Source organism: Bombus terrestris, chromosome 14 (genome assembly GCF_910591885.1).
Source record: "Bombus terrestris chromosome 14, iyBomTerr1.2, whole genome shotgun sequence".
In the NCBI taxonomy this organism is placed as follows: domain Eukaryota; kingdom Metazoa; phylum Arthropoda; class Insecta; order Hymenoptera; family Apidae; genus Bombus; species Bombus terrestris.
The window spans coordinates 8872904-8890480 of record NC_063282.1 but is presented as its reverse complement, the minus strand read 5'-3'; the positions used below and the strand labels follow the sequence as shown (position 1 = coordinate 8890480).

At 41.3% G+C, this 17577-nt stretch overlaps 1 protein-coding gene across 2 annotated transcripts in view; it reads left to right on the top strand.

Moving 5' to 3' along the window:
* Positions 1-10246: 10246 nt before the first annotated feature.
* Positions 10247-17577, top strand: part of LOC100645026 (protein zerknuellt 1) — a 101967-nt gene continuing 94636 nt past the window's right edge. For both annotated transcript variants that reach the window (XM_003400797.4, XM_048411659.1), the window contains exon 1: positions 10247-10631. The gene's annotated coding sequence lies outside the window, so the exon portion shown is untranslated. The remainder of the gene's footprint in view (positions 10632-17577) is intronic.

Here is a 17577-nt window from a genome sequence, read left to right as displayed (position 1 = left end):
ATCTCAATTTATAATACAATCGCTTCTTCCTTGGAGCTTTTCAATGGACCCGTCGATCTCCTTGGAGCGACCATTTACGACGTGAAATCGTGGAGCCCGACGATTTCACCAGAGAAGAAGCGAACGAGAGGGAGAAAGAAGGAGAGAAGGGAAGAAGGAAAAAAGGAGAAAGCAAAGGGATCGTAAAGAGAAGAGAAAAAAAAAGAAGTACGCCACGTTCGTATCTGTGCTGGGATCTTTTGTGGTAGCTTCTGGTCTTGGAAGCATCGACGAAACTCCTCGACGTTCAAAGCTGATATCTTTTGATCGGCTACCTTCCTTTCAGCAAGATATAGACTTCTCTCTTGACTCGTCCTCCTTCGATCCTCCCGTTCCTCGTTTCTTCGCTCTCTTTAACGTTCTTCGGTCACGTCCTCGCGGTTTTGTTCGACAAACAAGCCGATGATTGTTGCGGTCGGGCCTGCGCTCCTCCTGGTGGCACGCCATTTCGCGGTTACTGTGAAAAATCCATTATCGCCGCGTCTCGACCGAGAAACGCTCCGCTCTGCTCGCGAGATCATTATGCCCTCACATTACCTCGATGAAAATTGAACCGCTTTCGGGCTACTGTAAACGAGGAGATTACGGAAGGAGATCGAGCCTGCAAAATACCGGAGGAATTTTAACGAAATATGGAATCGATACACGTCCTGATAATTGTAATGTAAATTATTTTTCCAAAGATACAATATCTATACGGCATCTATAAGAAGACGAAAGAATAGTTTACACTAACCGTACTATCGGTCTAATCAAAATGGACATTTTCCGAATTAGTCTTCTAAGTTATACCGTTGCGTTAATTTATAAAAATTACGAGTGTCTTCTCGAAGTAGAAAAATAAATGTCAACATAAATTACGAAATTTTATACTTAATAACATTTTTTCATCTTGTAATTATGATTAGAAAGCTGCATCATTAATCAGAAATAATATCAGTACAGACCTCACGTTGCATTTCGTATTTCAATTAAAATAATTCAGAAAATCTCGGACGCCTTTGAAATACCTTGAACAAACATGACAGTCGAATTGATATTACCGAACGAAGTTCGAAGAAAGGCGAGATTGAGAGGAAAGTAGCGGAGCTTGAACAGTAAACCGGTGGAAGGTGCGCGCCGAGACCGAATCGGTCGGAATTAATCGAATCGACGGGGAAGAGCGGCAGGTTAGCCAAGATTTCTGACGATTTAATTCCGTGTGCCCGAGTTTCCATCGTCGCCTGGCAGCCGGTGGAATTCTGCGTTCCCATTCCCTAGCTCCGATCCGGTTCAATTGCATTGGACGCGAATGGCGTTGCGGGCACGTTCGATCCTCGGAAGTCGAGGATTCCGCGGCGGCCATTAGTAACCGAATTAATTAGGCAAATCGGTAGCCACGATGCAGTTACAATTAATCTGCAGCGCGATTCCGCGTGCAGCTATTCCGAACGGTGTACATTCTGCGGCGGGTAATTGTGCGGTTCCAGCATCGACCGTTCCTGTAGCTCGATAACAAAATAGCCGAACTTCCGGCCACCGCCAGCCGCTGGTCCGTTGTTTTTGTTAATTATAGTCGCCGAGGTAATTGAGATACGTTTCGAAAATCCGTACCGTGTATCTCACGGAGCTACCGCCCGCCGCCACTACTTTATCGAGCTTCTCTTTTTCTGCTCGTTCCTCGCCGCCTGATTGAGGCGAGTCTCTTGCGCAGTTTGTTCGGGAGCTTGTTTGTCTCGTTACTGGCTGGATAGGGGAAAAATGCCTCGTTCTATTTTTTTACGCGATTTATCGTCGTAGTATATTACCTCTCATAAGATATTCTGAACGATTTTTTGGTGATAGTAGCTGAATTTTATCGGAGTAGAAATTAATGGTAAATTAATGTAGGCTGGGTCTGTGTGGAGAAATATTTCTTACGCTGAAAATTATGGAATAATAGGCAGACGTATCGATCATAATTTGTGTCACATTTTCTTTGTCTCTCTCACATATCCACGCACACTATTTGCATTGCAAATCGAACATTCGGATTCACATGCGTTATTACAGCGTGATTTCCTTATTAACGACTAGAAGAAGCATTTACTATTTGCTTATGTAGTCAGCTGGCGCTATAAATTAAAATTATCTATTAAAGAACCTACCAATAGTAGTATCTATATTGTAATAAAATATACCATTTGTCCATGTGATTAATGGTTTTAAATATGAGTGTCTCTTGTTTGAATCGATGTCAGTTGTCTATGAGTTTAGAAAAGCCTTGTACATTTATAAGGATAAAGAGCTTCACGAGCGATAAAACAGGTTCCACAAGAGTTGACCAATTACGAACCTCAATTTTATTATTATACAGCCAGCGTTTAAAAATCAATTTTATCATTTCATAATATTCTAATATATCATAAAGAATGAATTCATAGAAGATACTTTCATAATTAATTTTGCAATTAAGTAACATCCTATCAAAAAGAAAAGAAAAAGGTATGATTACTTTTAAAAGTAGGTAACACATTAAGGTTAATAATATAAATTATGTAAATTGAAAACGCTAGCGCATTAAATTGTATGAGAGCGATATTACTGTTAAATAGAAATCGATGTTAATTCATCTCGCTCCTCGACACGGTGCAAGAGAATTCGCAACGATTACGATCATCATTACGAAACAATGAACAATTCTTTGCGGTGTGTCCATTAGAAGGCAGATTAAAACAGCGACGTAAGAAGCATAAGAAAATTACCTTTTCCCCAAACAAATAGAAAGAACCGTTAGCAGTTATAAACGGAACGCTGATCACATTAAGCGAATATTTATCTCGTGTTGCCATGGACGACGTTTCCGTCGTTATTTCATCGTTATTTCCCTGTTATATCCGGCACATGGTTAAGCGAGAATTATTACGAGCGTTCCTGGTATCGGCCAGACACGATCCACAGTCGCGACGTCGTCTTTCTTTTTTTTTTTTTTCGATATAAACAACCAAAAATTAAGTTACTAACAGGGATTATAAGCACTTCTCGGGTAATCTATGTTCGAGTCGGAGAAGAGAGAACGCGCGGGGAATGAATGGTACGATAAGAGTTTCACGGCTAGTTGATTTTTGTGCGTGTGTTAAAACATCGGAAGATGAATTGGAAAATTACTCCGCTTTGGGAAACGTAGCGTGCGCGTTTCAGAATTTAATTTAACCCTTAACGCTCGACAATTTTTCTTCATTTAGGTTGCGCTATTAGTACTCTTACAGTTGCGAGAGTTGTATTTAGAAGCCCAGATCAGTGTTATATAAATTAAACATTCGCTGGTCTTGGATGTTAATATCATTATTATCATTATTTGAAGAAATCGGAACAGAAGAAATACATTTACTTCGTAGAGGCTGCACCGCGAACGAATATCGATTAGATCATATAAAATCTATGTAAATTTGAAACGCACAATCATAGCACCTGTCTAATATGCCCATTATTTTTAAAGGTGAAATTTTATTTCTTGCGAGTAAAATGATTTTAGTTCGACGCGAAACTTGCACGATCTGTCAGTTGGTGAAAAAAAGATATTAGCTCTGGCCCGAAAATGTACTTGGAATTCTTTTAAACACTTTAGAACGGCGTGATCAGAGACGATCGTAAAACAGATCGAAACGATTAATTATCGGCCGCGCAAGAGGCTCTCGACCATAATCCGGCCGAGTTTAAATGTCGAACGGGGGTTCCCAAATCGCGTCGGGGTGTGATTTGTGGCGAACGCTTAGAGGACGAAATTGCACCGCAGGACCAAGCAGGATCGGTTCTACGTCAGGGTGATTAGACGTTATTGATGCCCAAACGGCATTGCAGCTTCGTGGCAATGAGCATCTGAATCATTCTGCGCAACCGTACTGCTTGGAATTACCGTTAAATCCATATTCTTTCCGTTAACATAGCTGTTAACCATGTCGTAATTGACTGTAAAATTCTCTACCACCTCGTAATTGAACGGCTAAAATCCTGATAGACAGTTTCACGTATTTTCTGTAAACGTTTTACCACTAATTAGGGTAAAATGTAAATTGCATGCAAAACAGAAATTTTACAAAGACCTCTGCTTTCCATTAAGATTGGAAATACTTGTCTATTTTTCTGAAAGAAACGATATGTGGAAATTGAGTATTACGGTTAATTGTTCGTGCAAGGAAATCTCATACAGCACATTTTATTCGCAATGATGACTTCTTACACAACCGTACACTATATTACACAATAAAATTACCATTGATATTACACAATCGTTAATAACAATTAAAATTAGTCATACTATATTAATATTACCTAATATCGCATCGTTGGAAATTAAATTAAAAAAAGATAATCACCCAGCTGTTCGTATAATATTATTCAAATATGTCTGGTAAACGCTACAAGACACTATTCGTACGTTGTAATCTGTCATTTCGAAGATATTTGTATTAAAATATGTAGGTATCTATTTACGTATCAGCAGTGAAATAGTAATCGCAGTTAAATATTTTCCACGATCACCAGATGCAACATAAATATCCGCAAGACATCTACGACACTCGTTAACCAGGTAGGTGTAGCAAACAAGATTGGTTAGCGACTATATAGGGGGAACAATTAATTAAGATAAACGAGAGAAAAGTCGAACGAAAAGTAACATATAATTAATAACGACGTTAATCTGCCGCTGTAATCTTGCGGCGAGATCGATCCTCGATCTTTAATCTCTTTCCCCGAATTGTTAATTGGCGCCGATGGAGAATAAAAAATAAAGATGTAGATAAGAAGCGACGGAGAGATGGTTCGGCTGTCTTAATTACCGTCTCTTTCGCGTCTGATTCGTTTCAGATAACTATAATTATGAGTTGCCTCGTGAAAAAGCGTGCCACTACGAATTGGCGTCAAACTTTTCGTTTTTCCCGCGGACGAACGATCCAGGTGCGGAATTCACGCTTGCAACGGCGGTGTTTACATGGTGTTACACCTTGTACTAGGGATTTTCTGATGCTTTATGCTTCTTCTAGCCCTTTGGAACAGCAGAAATCGTTGTTCCCTGATCGGCCAGCCGGGAACGATAAGGGAAACATATTTATTTCCAGGTGAACCGAGGCGAATAGCGGAGACGTGATGCGGAAACGATATCTGGATGTTCGCGGAAATAACACAGGCTTCGTATACAGTCCTCCTAGAAAGTTTATAGCCTGTCGCGATCCTGCCTACCTTGCTGTATCAACCATCGTAACTTAGTTCTTCATTTATTTATGTACACAGTGTATGAAAAATTGAACATAATATACTCAACGTCTTAATTCCACATCGTATATTTTTTAACGAAATTTACACGAGTTAAAAAGAAAAGAAGCGAGATATTGCACGTAATACTAAACAAAGCAGAGTCACTGTCGCAACGTATCGAAGTACGATCTTAATTCAATTAACGTCATTAAAAGTCGTTTAATGCGTAAGATACCGCACGAATTGTTGGCGAGGTTACCGTAATTTTTCTATAGAGTGTACGGAATTTTTCATTTCGCTTGTACGTAAAGTTTTATATTCGAAGGAGGCAGTCGCGATGCCGTACATCTTTCTGATCTCCAATCGAGCCGTCGCTTAGCGGAGCGTGAAACACATTTGCTCGAATCGCGGTACCCTTAACCACGCAAGCTCTTACACACACCACCTCCTTAGGTGTGCTAAAGTAAAACTCGAGTGGAATACGTAGCCACTATTCAACCATATTCCGGGAAACATTTGCGGAATACTTTTTCCCCTATTCCCCGCGCGGATCGTCTAAAGTATTTAGGGGATCGGTGTCCCAGTCTGGTGTGTTTATGCGTGTTTATTTCACAGTCATACTTTTCCACTCCATTTGTGCGATTCAAGAAAAGTAGCGCGACAGTACCAGCGATCCAGTGGAAGTTGGTTTAACTAATTCCTTCTTTCTGAAATTTCATCTTGCCTGTATTACTTGTCTCGCTTCGAGGGAATTCTATCTAATTTAGTTCGGAAGAAGAATTTATCGACGGGATCGGAAAACAAAGTTACATCTTCAAGTTTTCTCTTCTAATGCAGAAACTCCACAGCATCTTCTTTCCTATAAAAAGTTTAGATTTATTAATAGTTACCAAATCGGACACTAATTGGACGAGAAAGCGTAGCTGCTGATAAAAGGATCGTAACATTCTATGTAACAGATCGCCTCGTCCCTAACTTCTTTAAGCTTCAGACGTGACGTTCGTTCAGCTCTCCATAGAACAATTAGTCAAATTAAGCCGATCTATAAATAAAATGGTTCAAGTGCCAATTATAATTCGCATCCAGTTATATCGCGCAACAAATCTACACACAATAGGTACGCGCTATCTATTTGACGCAACGATCTAGCAATCATCGGTTGGAATGGTGTTCGAATTGAAGCCTATTGACCGAATCCAATCGTGTAATCCCAACATCAGCGCAGCCATTCGAGCTTTCCAAATATGACTCAGCACCGGAGCTAGCCAAAATTACACACTGAGCACCAATAACCATCGATAGAACACCTCGGCTCCAGCTAACTTAGGATATACCAATTGAAACCTGCTTGTAACGGCCGATCTACCAATTTCCCTTATCCTCGATCCAATCTATGAACTCTTGGAACACGTCCGAGACATCGCCAAACAGTCAGCCCTTGCTCTTCGTGGCGGCTAAGGGTGAAAAACGAATTGAAGGCGGAGAAACGTGGGAGGATCGAGGATCTTCTCGCGACTCGGGACATTTTTATTCAGCAGAAAAGATTGCAGCGTATCCGGCGGAGGCACCGCGGACAAAGAGATACATAGAACTAGCACGAGTGGAATTGAGCGGCGGATAATTGTTTCGAACAATCCCGGGCGACGCTTTTCGTCGGTTTCCATGGCGACTTGCGCCAGGCGAACGTTCGCTACGTCGGTTGGCAATCGAAGCACACCAACAGTGGGGAGTTTACCCCTCTCTCTAGGGGAATTCTGGTGGGGGCAGAGAACGACGGAGGCGTAGGCGGGGCAAAAGTTGGACGAAGAAGTCGCGTTCGCTGGAAACGCCTCTTCCGCCCGCGTGCCGTTGGTTTCCCCTCGCTGCGTCCTCCACGCTGCGGGGGCCCGAAGCCTCCGCGAAATCGTTTCGTTTTTATTATCGCTCTTAAAACAGTCGAGCCACGACGTCGGCAGGGCACATCGATCCACATTAGCTCCTAATTTCACGTTATTACCCCCACCAGAGGCGAAGCGGAGCGCGCGACCCGCGCCGAGCCTGGGACCCTTGATTTTTCAGTTTTACCACCTTCCGCTTTAGATCCGCTCGAGTCTACCAAATTAACCGGCTGCCCCGTTCCTGCGCGCGCGATCTCTCTCTCTCTCTCTCTCTCTCTCTTTCTCTTTTGCTTTTTCAATCGCTTCGCTCGGCGGCATGACGATTAGCAGCTGCGAAAAGGAACATTCGATATTCTCGTTGGATGGTTTGATGGATCTTTTTCGATGGAAGCTGTGGGGTTGGTGTTGTTCTATGTCAAGTATATTCAGAGTGGATAATAGACGATATATGATACAAAATGTAGGAAATTATCTTGACTCTGATGTTTAGTGTGATACAAGTAAATCCAGTGTATAGTTTGTCAGAATTAATTTCGACTGAACTTACCATAAGTTGAGGTTGCACAGTACGCGTGTATAATGAGAAAAAGGAGAAAGAAATGCCAGTGGAAATTATTTTAAACGAAAAGTTTGGAATAGTAAAAGTATAGTAAAAAATTCTTGGAATTAATTTGAATCGTTTGATGGCGAGCGAAGTCAACTTCCCAAGCGAAGGGGATTGAAGCCGTACTGGTTAGACAATCGATTTATAGAGTTTTTGGTATTTGTACGCGATGACAGGCGTTTGAGAGATTTTTTCGAAGTTTTATATCGATTAATACCGAACATTTTCTTTTACTAGAAATTTAAAAAACACTGTCATTTATATAAAACAGTATATTATGACTCGCATATTCCAGCATTGAACGCCTAGTACAAAGTGGCATAGACAAAACATCCGCAATCAGTTCTACTCGCAGATTTCTCTGTTACAGTTATCGGTACTGTTCATCTCGATTAATCAGAACCTGAATAGCCTTCGTAATATTTTCGATGCGGTGCAACGTTGAATATTCGAAACTGAAGGCTGGATAATCGAGTGATGAGGTGTTATCAGCCGGTAGCTCGATCTATCTTTTATCCTCGTTCGTTTCACAGTGTTGTTTTATCTGTCGTTTCATTCTACAGCTTCTCTATCATACTCGACTTGTCCTACCCCTAAACTAAATACTGGTTTCCATCGGACTAGCGTCTACGCTCGAACGTAACGCGTAAAAGAGAAAGAGAAACGTGCAACGACGATTTATCACGTCAGCCTATTTTACTCATACAGTTGGAAGAAACTTTGCTCGATCCATCGGACAAAAGTCTTACGACCCCTTCTCCGTTTTAGTGCTCGCTTCTAGCCTGATGGTTTCCTCGATACACTGTGTTACATTTACGATGACTCCACATGTATTTCTGTCCAGTTGTACACGGTTCTGTCGGCTCGTTCAATCTACGATTCCATTTCCGCCTCTTTCATCGACTTCGATCGTTCCGATCAAAACGAGCTGCACGATTAGATTAACGCTCATAGTATGGAGCGGCGACGAAAAATGCAACCAGGGAGCAATCGTTGGATGGATGAATAATCAAGGTGCAATCGGATTTCTCGTGGTTGCGATCAAAATAGAAGGCACGTCCTGCGCGAATCTATCGTGCGATGTCTTCGCGCTATCAATGATGCCATCGTCTATGGGAGCTCTGATAGGATGAAACATACGGGGACTCGATTACACGCGCATGTGCCAGTAGGCATATATCGACATTTATTGCCTAGCACGGTGGTCGATAATAGGACACGTGATGCTTGGTTATCAGTTTACCTCGAAAACTGGTAAATTCGCCTCTTGTAATCGGCTCGATTAACGCGACAGATATAAATAATATTCTCGAATTCTACTCGATATCGTCTCGAATATTTTCCAACCTAGTAGGCAATATAATTAACACCGTGATGCAATCGCAAATTACGAACTATTAGATATTTCTATATTTTCATATCTTCGAAGTTTGCGGAACGTTAAGAAAAATATGTACTGCCCTAAAACAAACCGAACAGTTATGTTATATTAACAGTAGTACCCTCGGACATAGTCTAGGAAAATATGTTTCTCAATTTTTGTACTCGTTCAAAGTCGTTTCTATCGAAAACGTACGAGATGTTCGAATCCATTGACGTGCACACGCGATGGTGTTTGTTGCTCGCGAAACGGAACAAATAGTGGAAGATAATTAATTTACGTGGACAAAGCCAGTAACACGTTCGGCGCATGCAATCTACGAGCGAGGAGACCGTTCCTCACGCGATATCCAGTGATATTCGTACGAAACGCAGCGTACATGTTGACTGGTCTTAATAACCCTCCTCCGGTTTCCTCGGTTGTCGTGTTTCGTCGTAGGTGTATCGACTCTGCCCACGCTTGATATTCCTTCTCTATATCTTTTGATTTATTGAAATTAATCAGCATACTGTTTCAGCTTTAAAATACTTTCATTTCACTCTTAACTTATCATACGAAACTTCTACTGAAAATCAAATAAAATAAGAATAATCACTGTTTCAAGTTGCTTTTAAGTATCTGGTAGATCGATAACGTACGAAATGTCCATTTAGACACTACGAATTATTCATGTAGAAACGAGCATGGAAAAATATATTGTTTATGAGCAATCTGATTTATATAGAATCGAATTTCAATTCGTACCTTTTGGTTTTACGTATCTTTTGTTGGAAACCATTCAGTGCGAATACTCAAGAAATTCGAGTGATTTATATTTCTGAGTTTTTCTAATTCTTCAATCGAACCTGTATATAACGAAATTTTTGAAGCGTTGAAACTTTTCACTTTGAAATTTCATAGCTCCTCAGTTACAAAGTATATGTGATGTTCATACAGTTTCTGACAAAGGTGACGCTATGTAATCAACTATACATCGTTGTCATTTTTAATTTTATGCAATTGAAATTTGCATTGCTTTTTGAAAGTAGTATTAACACTAATCCAAAAAAGTGAACATTTCATACATTACGACCTAGTGGAACAATTCACGAGCAACACCGTATGTTTCATTTTCAGATATTATCACCACAAGAAAAAGGCGTATTCGTCGAAAACACATGGAAAATTGATCGAACGAAATTACACAGATAATAATGAGGATGCAATTAAAACGCTGCACGCGGCGGCGCATGTGTCAAAGTTGGCGCGAAAAGTGGGACGTGTTTCTCGTGTTCCTGCGGAGAAACAGCTGTCTCTATTCCGCGGCGAATCCCTTGGCAGCAGGAAAATTAGGTACGGATTCCTCTAGTCTCGATCGGAGATGCCCGTCACGAATTAGCATTTATATCACCGTGGTACCGTGCAACGAGGTGGAAATGGAATATCCAGAACGCCGTGATAGAGACTCGCCCGGTCTTCCTGCCACGAATTAATACGTCCGTGTCTCCTCCAGCTGGAATCGATCGTCTTGTAACAGGTAATTATGCCGATGTTAATTAACGCTACTTTTAATCGCCCACGGATGTTTCGTTCACGTGTTATCTTCCACGAACAGGCTAAATATTCTTTTAGAGAATTTTTACTACAACCTTTACTATTCTCATTTTGATATCGCGTTCCTTCGGTTCACTGTCAGGTTATTTTATAAACGATGTCGTCTTTCGTCTTACGTTATATTTACGGTATATTTGAACAATAATTACCAAAATTTACAGTTAACAATTAGAATAATCGAAAATAGCGTTATCTGATACAGGAAAATCAGCGAACCTTTATACAGATATCAAAGAATGGGAAACAAATGTTGTATCGTTATGCAGGGAAAGCAACACTCAATAAGATAAAAAAGTATAATTGAGAATCGTTACTTCGTTCGTTATATTTTTCAGACTTGGGATTGATTTTCATTCATTTTGATTACTTATTGGAAAGCTATAGACAAAGGACTCGAAAAGGCAATAGGTGAATACCTATTTCTGGAGTCTGCTTAAAATCTCTCACAAACGTTGAATCACTCTAAAAGACATTCTATTCGTCTTTCTATTCGCGCGAGTGGTCGTCAAAGCACAAGTACGAAAACATGGTGGCGCGGTTAAGAGTGATCGATTTCGTGTCGCCAATAAACGCGTATCATCCTCGTGGGGGTTCGGGAATCGAATAACACGCCGTGTGTCGTAAGAGCTGCTTGCCTTTACCCGTGGTAGACAGCGCGCAAGAAAAATGAATCGCTAATTACGCGCACGTATCGCGCATCAGAATGCTTACGTAAAACCGTTAAAACACAACGTAGAACAGAATTTGCGTAACATGATTGATGAGGATTGTCTTTCTAATTAACGTCGAGGCAACGCTTTCCTAGTCGCTTTTCTCCCTACACGTTCGTCTCTGTTTTCTCCGAACCCTCACGATCGAACTCTCGATTCTTGTAGCACTCTCGCAATTCCTTTTCAGCGACAAACATCGTTCTTTCAACTACCATGATTATTACCGATAATAATTTAATAAGACTTTCTCTGAATACTATGATCTTCAGCTTAAGGTGCGCGGGTATCATTTCCATATTTTTTACGATTATTGCGACGCGGAATAATAGATACAAGGGGTTATAAATTGTTAATTTGGTACTTGGTACTTTCCAATTATCTTTCGAAATTGATTTATTAAAATTAATACTTAATCTTTGGCTATTGAACGATATCAGACGTAGAAAATTGATGAAACACCAATTACAAATTATATCATTAAACACTGTTATCGAAGTATTATATCACGTATTAATTTAGAATTTCTCCGAATATCCTAATGTCCCGAAACAAAAATCAAGTTTACTGTGTTCGAACTCGCACGTTGTAAAATTCCCTATGAAAATCCTTGCGGTAGAATATTGTCAAGCTCGTTGTCCTCTTTGGCCATCGTTATTTGCTAATTCGCTATTAAGATGTTTACGTTGGATTGCGCGTAGATTTGAAGAAAGCACGTGGAACAATGAGTTTGCAAGCGCGGGTCACGAAACGTCCCCGTGGTGGCTCGTCAAAGAGGGACACGTCAGCAGTACACCGGGTGAGTCCCCTTTTTCGGTCCTATGGGATGAACACGGATGAAAGATAGATGGAAACGATAAGGAGAACGTTTTTGATCGGCCGCCACGTCGCGTTAAGAGATGGGCACGATGATCAGACACGTTAATTACGCGATTCCCTCGTTCGAACCGATCCTATATGACGACAGAAGCTTTGTTAGGGGTGATTTGTCACGACCCGATGCCGTTTCGTGGATGCTGTAAGTTGCTTGGCAACTGATCAAAATACGATTGTAAGAACGTGGGTGGAATCGTTGGACAGAATCTACAGGAGTTTAAACTTTCGATTGTATTTTTGTCGGAGATAATTGAATTATAATCGATAAAAATTTGTCATATAGATTTCTGATTTAAAAAATTTTTTTTATTTCCGATGTTTACGCTTTGTCGTATCTCTGCAAAGTATTTACTGCTTTTGGACTCGTTCCTCGAAATTTTAAACCAAATGTCGTAAAAAGTACAATTTTAAACCAAATGTCTTAAAAGGTACAACTAAACACACGGTGCAGCTTCGAAGTTTACGAGCGTTTACAATACGATCAGTATTTCACACGTTTGCCTCAGAAATCGACTAGACCTTTCTACTATCTGACTTTTCTTCACACATAATCCTTTACCGAGTCTCACGCCAAATTATCTTACTTTCCACCATCGAATCACAATTACTCACCGCTAATATGCAAAAAATGAGGCATTATTTCATCGGCGATCTACGCGCACGGTAATCACGTTGAATTTCCAGCGCGAAAAGCGAGGCATCGCAATCGCAGATGAGCGCCTAGCCTGGTTCGAACGAATCCATGACTCACTGCTCATGGCTGTGGCAAACGGGAAGATCGTGCCGGTAATACTTTCAGCGTTGGCCGGCTCGCCTCTCGTTTCCTTTTTTCCTCGCCTCCGTGGTCCCCTTCCAATGCCGTGGACTTCCTCCTGTCCGGGCGTCCGCTTTTCATTATCACCCAGCACGGGATCGCGCGCGTTCTCTCCTCTTGAGTGAGACATAACCACCCGAGAACGGGCCGGGGCACCTAACAAGACGTACAAAATAAATTGAGAGACGCGAGATTAATGAAACGCCCGTAGGCGGCGGAGGGCTCGAAAGGAACGCGGCTAAAAAACCGCTTCGAAACGAGAGAGATCGAGTGCTACTTGGCTCACGGGAAACGAAAGAGAACGGAGAATCCCGTCGCGGAATTATTGCGTGGCTGAACACCGATCACGAACCGAGTCTACTCGACTGGTTAGTCTAATTTACTCGTTTTTAATTAGTCTCCGCTTATCGTGATCGCGATCGCCCTCTTTTTTCGCCGGCCTTGCACTTTTTTCCTCTCGCTGTCTCTTCATTTTTTTTCTTTTTCTTTAAATTCTGGTTTAAGAGAAAAAGAGATTGCGACAAGTAGCAGGTAGCTGGTTCGACACCTTGGTAAGGTGTTCGCGGAAATTTACTCACGGCAGAAAATTTAATAAGATTGATATTGATGTAATGAGGTATCGATCACGAAAGAGGTTATTATAGGATAAGTATCGAGGAGAGGTGTTGATTCAGTAAAAGGAGAAAACCTTGGCGGGCGTCGTGAGCAACTGATCAGGAATGTTTTTCATGAATAAGCAAGTGGACGTGGTTTGAGAAGAGTGATTTATGTGTGGAAATGTTCGGGAGGTTTGTAGTTCCTGGTGATACAAAGGCTTCGGTAGCTAATTGGTGTAAGGTATTCTATTTGATTAACTCTTGATTATCGTCGTTGATTATCTAGGTAGGCTATCTTGATTTTCATCGAGCCTGCTTTTTATCTGACTTGTAATTCCAGATCTCTGTCATTCTTCAACACTAACGTTCATTTTTTACCTTAACAGCATGGGAGTAATTGGATATTAATCATATTCCTTGAGCAATTAAATTACGAAACATTAATGATTTCCTTGATTCGAATCATTTTTAATATGTTTTCAATTCCTTTCTGAATATTGATTATTTCGCTCGAGCAATTCAATTATGGAACTCTATATTTTCCATTATTTTGCTATTCTTAATCATTCGATTGGAGAATTTCTCCAATCAGTGTCGATCTTCTGCGTGAAAATATCGAAAGAAGATGCTGCAATTTTCTGGAACCTAATAATTCTTAATGTATTTCCAAATTCTTCTTTCTTTCGTTATATTATTAAATTCTTTCTTTCGTTCTATTATTAAATTCTTTCTTTCGCTATCCAAATCAAACGCTTTCGCGAATTTCTTCCAATCTAATCGTTCTCGACATTCCCCCAATTTTCCTCGTTTTCCGGAACTTTTGCGCGGTCGGTGGGAACGCGAAAAAATCATTCATATTCATCGATGATTGTTTCGCGTGACGTTTTTTCCAAAAGCAATTCCGCTCTTCAATGAACGAACGCCCGAGTTGTCCTGCGATCAAATGGAAAAGCCAAAATACCGGTCCCGGAAACCCAATCTACGAGACCGTCACACCAGCCACGGTGGAGAGCTCGTTAAAAAATCATCACCGAATTAAATCGAGTTGCCTTTCCACCATGTAAACAACCACCCTTCGCATATAGATTTCGAAAGGGGGATACGGAGAGAGAAAGAGAAGGAGAGAGAGAGAGAGAGAGAGAGAAAAGGGAGACTCGACTTTCGGGACAGTGGCAGGCCGACCCTCGATAATAGATGGCACCCCTGGGTACCGCAAATGAACCACGAAATGCTGCCGGTGCGCAGGACCAACCTGTCATAGGTCCTGCCGAGACGCTGCACCATCTGTTCACTGCTGTGCGTGCGGATGCAACGATGCACTTGGAGAGATAACGCGAAATTCGAGGCTGCGGCTGACACGTACGCTTCACGGCCGTGTTTAATGTCGTTTCGTGCGATCGCTTATGATGGACGAGGCGATGAAGGGTGAATCGTCGGGGGTTGACCGATTAGGAACACGCCAAATGCCAGACACTCGACAAATGTCGCCGTTTTGTCCACCAGATTTCGTTCGCTTTTTAATCGACCTCGTCGAATCGCGATGGGGGTTGATATAAGACATGGTTAGATAGCATCGTTCGAGTTACCTGCGCTTCGATATTTTTATATTTAATTTCAAATCTTGCACGGAATAATCAAACTTGTACAATTTAACCACGAGACACCATTAAATTTAGTATTATTTATATAGTAACGATAGAACGTGAAATTATTGCGCACTTTAAGCCCAGTGTGAAAAAATATTAGCATTGAGTAAACGATTCCGCGAGACAATGGAAGCATTATTGGAATTAGGACGATTCGCCAGATTTTGTAGCCAATTATCTTTTATAGAACATAGAGATTATTATATTCGAAAGATACAACTTTTAAATTTTGCGATCTTTGATCATAAAGTCTTTTCATTGCACGCTGTATCGTAACGAACGATGTCGCGATCGCGATATAGGAGGGTGGCATTGTGTATAAGGGATTGGCGGTTGTAAAAGCGCCAAATGGCGGTGGTGTGTAAGCGGGGCCGCGGATAATCGAGCGTGAAATTTGAAAATTTTCATTATTGCTGAACGCGCACGCGGACCTTTCGGTTGGCTGAGCGCGGAATGGAATTTCGAACTTTGTGTAATGTGCCTCTGAAGAGTGGTTAATACGTGTGACACGTTTAAACACGCCGCCGCCGCGCCAGTTGCCACGTTTGATCGGTTTTAACGATGATACGTTGTTGGTTCCTGAAGCTGTTAACGTGCACGAAGAATAATTTCTAGTGTTAAATGAATCCGATGTGCAATTACTGGAAATATCTATCATAATGTAGGCGAAGATATTGGATAGATATCGAGAAAATTTCTATAGTTTCTGACACGTATCGATATTAATCTCTCAAGGGATAGCAGTACACGAGTGGACGTTTGATCGTTTTTTAACTTAATGACCATGTAGATGTACGTTATCTTTCTCAAGGACTTCGATATATTTTCCAAGCTACTATCTGTCTCAATCGCTGTTTTATAATTGAGAATTTATTTCCTCGGCAATGTCGTAATTTGCATTTTAACAAAGAACGGATAAATAATGAGGGTTCCGCAGAAGGGACGAAGATTTCGAAAACGGATCGTTTAATCGTTTTTACCACTCATTAGGCTTCTGCGGCACTTATGTTCCAAGTATTACAAACGCGATGTTTTAACAGAAAAATAATGCCATCCAATTACAACGGCGTCCCAATTAAGTCGCCCTATAATTTTCGCGCCGCGGTACTATTCGCGCTTGGCATACCTTTTTGTTTGAACAAACAATTCATCAAGAGCTGGCGGCGCGACGCGAAATTTGTCGCTTTTAAAAATAATTGCAAAAACGCGTGTCCAGGAGCGAGCGAAGTCGTTTTCGGGGCCATTATGTCACGTCCGCATAATTAACGTTCCTTCCTCGCAATTTTCTGCACGCCCGATTACACGGCCGGCCTGGCTAATTACAATTTTCGCCGGGTAATTTAAATTATTTCAACGTTAACGTCTAAACGCCGGCCAGAACCATTGAAAAAGCAGCCGTTGGACCGTGCTCGCCAAAAATCCGCATCGTAAATCCTCCGACGCGCTGCCAATCAACTTGATGGAGAATCGCTGTTTTTTGTTTATTCGTTGTCCCGAAACAGTACATTGTTAGCCTGAATGTGTGCTACCCCCGGTGCACGCTCCACGGATGTCGAGGGTTTCGCGGAGGGTGGAAGTGGTGGGTAGCACCTTCCCCCTTTTCCGTCGTTAGCTAGCGTTAAATTAGAACTGTCATGGCGGGCCGAAGTGGAACAGGGATGAGGCCACAGCAAGAGAAAGAGGCACGAAGGAAGAGAAAACCGTGCTTTCGAATATTTAAACCGACCACCCCCGAAAAACGTTCAAGTGGCTCGTTTCACCGGAAGTTTCCTCGTTAAAGGATTTTTCCTGGTGCTTTCGACGCGCTTCGGCTAAGGAAGACTTTCCAAGTCGATGAACTATGGATAGCGATGGCCAATCGCCGACCAACTTTCCAATGAAAAATTCATCCGCCCACGCAGACCCACAATTTTAATATCTTTGCGAGTTTCCACAAACCGTTGCCCTCGGTAATTAAGCAGAGTTTTGTTTAGGGAGTGATCTTTGGCGAATCGTAAGGAAGGTTTCGTTTGGAGATTCATTAATACGACTTTTCTTGTAACACATTCTAGTGATAAAGTTATTATTTTGTTATTTTCAGCATACTTATGATACTCATATCTTTGGCATACCATAGAATCGCGGTTTTTACATCATTTACAGGATTTTCCAAAATATTGTAACTCCATTTTTCCAATTTGCAGAAAGTATGAGAAGATCCAAAGTTATCTAAAACTTAGAATCTCAGCGA